We start from the raw sequence: 3680 nt of genomic DNA, 5'->3' as shown, positions 1-3680 counted from the left end.
GTTCGGTCAGGTTGTGGTGATTTAAGAGCGAAACGGGCACAACAAATCCGAAACGGTGCGCTTCGAAGCACGACAAATCCATGTAGGAGTCGCCCTGGTGGCGAATTAATGGTGCGGCTACCGTAAATCGATTAATACGGGAAATTGAATAATTATTGGCAATAAGTTATTTATCAGAAGTTTAATTAAAATATACTCTCGTTTGGAGCAATTGCCCGATTGCAGCTTAATTGTTTGCTAACATGCAACCGTTCAGTTCAGTTCAGTTCCCAGAAGATTTCTGCTGCAATTATCAGCTCATATCTGCTCAGTTTTTTCGGTAAACTGTTGAGATTGGTTGAATAGTTAATGGAAAATCCTGTAAATAGCAGATTTACTGTTACATTGCCGGTTAAGGTTTTTACTTTAGTAAAAATCACAACGGCAACCATGCATCTAAGCATCACAGGGCAGCGTCACAGACTGAAATGTCAAACATGCGTAACGATGAATCAATGAAAGCTGATGTAGTGAAGTGAGGTTATGATAGGAACAGCTCAACAAAATAAGCGCTACCTTAAGTTTGGAACCGGACAGATTCTGACTGCTTTAAGCGATTTGATTGCAATTTCAAATGTTTTCTAGAACCATTCTTTGGCTCTCCGTGGGTCTCTTTGGAAGAATTTAGTGTTTTTTTGGATTTATGCATCAAAAACAGACCTTGTAGCTCAAAACCTTTTTGAATTTTTCGCCTCTATTTTGTATGTACAGGGTGGTCTCATAACGTCAATTTTGCAGCTTTTCAGTTATAATTTTTCACGGATGACTTAAGTCAAAAGTTCAACACATAGGGTGGCACAAATGAACGGCTAGTTTGAAAGTATACTGCACTTTAATTGAAAGTCTGTCGGAATCCCGGATTTCGAAGACAGTTTTGATTTGGGTCACTTGCAATGCAACCCTGTACATTTAATGTTGGTCTTAAGTCGATTGTGCAGTTTCAACTTCAATACGAGCTTTAGGTTTTGTGAATTGGTCCAACAAAAAATTAATTTTTTGGGGATACCCTGTAATTGAAACAAATAGGAAAAAACTGAAACTGGTTCACGCTTTAAGCCCTGTCTGTCCGCTTTTGGACTTGAGAGACTTAAAAAATCTGTGTTGTTCAACTGGCAAACAGTCAAAAGCAGACAATTTGCATCGTTTTATTTGCCATTCTGTAGGGACTTTGTCAGAAATACTCACTTTTTGCAAAACCTTGCACTAATAGGCAAAGAGTTGATCAAAAGAATGCTTTAATTCCAACTGAAATGGCTTGCACCAATCAGAAGTTATCCACCTCCAAAGTTCACCACATATAACCTCACTTCACAACATCAGCTTTCATTGTTTAAACAAGCGTTTTTACTTATAGTGCAGCCTGTTGTCAAAGAAAGGTTTTTTTGAACAAATCCCTTCACAGAAGTAGCCCAATTTGAAACTCCTTCTTGAACCCAGTTTCTTCAAAGTTATTTAGAAGTTCTCCTTCACGCTATAGAAAATTAAACAAAAGCACCCAAAGTGGGAGTAAAAAGTCAAAAAGTTTCCATTAAAATATGATAATTGTATGCGGACAAAACCGAAGTGAACTGATTTAGTTGAATGTCGCCCATAAAAGTTTCAGCTTCTCAAACTGCCATTAACCAATCGAACATCGAAAGTTTTCTTCAACTCGAGCGGAAAATGAGCGCGTTTCTCCATTAAACGCCACCTGAACCCCATCTATTTAATAACATTTATTTAATTGTGTTCCCCATAAAAGGCTTAACTGATTGGCCCTGGTTGCAGCCCAATAAATCAAACAAAACAACGTTTTGATATCAAAATTCTGATCTGTAACTCGGACCAAATAAATAATGCGTTCCATATCCAGCTGGCATTATAATCGGTCCAATAATTGGCTTTTTTTCAGTGCGGCTTCTGATGGCAAACTCTTCGCGAACATTTCCGCTGTTAGATACACCGAACGGGTATTATGAGGTGTGTTGAAACCCTTTTAGCGAAGGCCATTTTTTTCGCTTGTGTAAGGTTGCTTGCATCGAAGTGGTATTAGACAAATATGGCGCTGCCGTGACCTCTTTGTGCACTGATGGCGATCTCTATGCTTGTATGTTTTACGCGGCTTTTACGTGTTACATATAAATCATAGTCGTGCGATTTCAACAGACAGAAAAACTGGATAAAAGCAATAAAAGCCCGCACCGAGTTGATGACGCTCATTAAAAATTGAGCCTCTTCCGTATGTCTGGCGCAATTTTGCGCGATATAGAGGGGAGTGGAACACTTCAAATTTACGGCTTTTTTCATGCCGAATGCTCTAGAAAACCTTGTTTTGCCTGTGAGTTATAGAGAAACATTCCCACATTCGCAAATAGAGAAAAACGTTTGCAAACGCACTTCCAGATTGGTTCTATCAATAAAATCAAACGTGATTCTAACACGCAATTAACGAGCCAAAGCGCAAACTGTTTTTTCAACAAAAAACATTTCCAGTCAAGACTGAAACTCAGAAACCCACTAAATGGTTTCATACATCCTCAAATGCACTTTGAATGCTCACGATCTGCTTCAAACGTTCACAAACCCTATTTGCTTGTTCAGTCACTGACTGATTCACTGTTTGAATTAGGCGGACACTTGGACATCCGAAAATTCAAACAAGGAGCGAAAAAACTCTGAGAAACTGATAAAAAAGCTTGCAAAATAGCAAATTCCAACAAGTGTGGCTACTTAAAAAAAAGTTGATAATTCAAATTTGGGAACTTGAAACCAATTGAAATTTGCACACTCTGTATACAAGTAGTAACTTGTCAAATGTACCAAATATCACTGCGATACACTTGATTTCTGATTTTTGGAAAGCTGATGAACCTGTTTTAAGCACAAGAAAACCATTTCTCACAAACCCAGCTAATACAAAAATTGTGATTTTTAGGAAGTTAGTAAACCGAATGTATGCAAAAAATCAATATCTAGCAAGTGCGCTTACATAAAAAAATTCTTAGTTTCAGTTTGCACGCTCCAAACGATCTAAAATTTTCATGCCCTGTATACAACTAGGAAATCTTCAACTGAGTACAGTGACTACAGTGAGCCTCATTTTTACGAAACTGGTAAACCTAAAGTATGCACCAAAATTAATTTCTAACAAGAGCGGTTACTTAAAATAATCCTAATTTAAGTTTGCACACTCGAAACGATCTGAAATTTCCAGATTATTCATAGAACAAGCAAGTCTTCAATTGAGCCTAATTTTATTAATATATGCAAAAATTACGATTTTTAGGAAGCTTATAAACCGAATGTATGCAAAAATGAATTTCTAACAATTGCGGTTAGGTAAAAAAGTCATAATTTACGTTTGCACACTCGAAACGATCTGGAATTTCCAGGTCATTCATAGGACAAACAGGTCTTCAATTGAGCCTAATTTGATTGAGACATACAAAAATTGTGATTGTTAGGAAGCTGGTAAACCGAATGTATGCAAAAAATGAATTTCTAACAATTGCGGTTACTTAAAAAAATCCTAATTTAGGTTCACACACTCGAAACGATCTGAAATTCCGAGGTTATTCATAGGACAAACAGGTCTTCAATTAAGTCTAATTTGATTGAGACATACAAAAAATTGTGATTTTTAGGAAGCTGGAAAACCGAAT

The sequence above is a fragment of the Dendroctonus ponderosae genome, unplaced genomic scaffold, assembly GCF_020466585.1.
Source record: "Dendroctonus ponderosae isolate FM_Combo_2020 unplaced genomic scaffold, Dpon_F_20191213v2 Dpon_F_20191213_11, whole genome shotgun sequence".
NCBI classification, from domain to species: domain Eukaryota; kingdom Metazoa; phylum Arthropoda; class Insecta; order Coleoptera; family Curculionidae; genus Dendroctonus; species Dendroctonus ponderosae.
The sequence above is the reverse complement of the archived record's forward strand: the minus strand, read 5'-3'. Positions refer to the sequence as shown.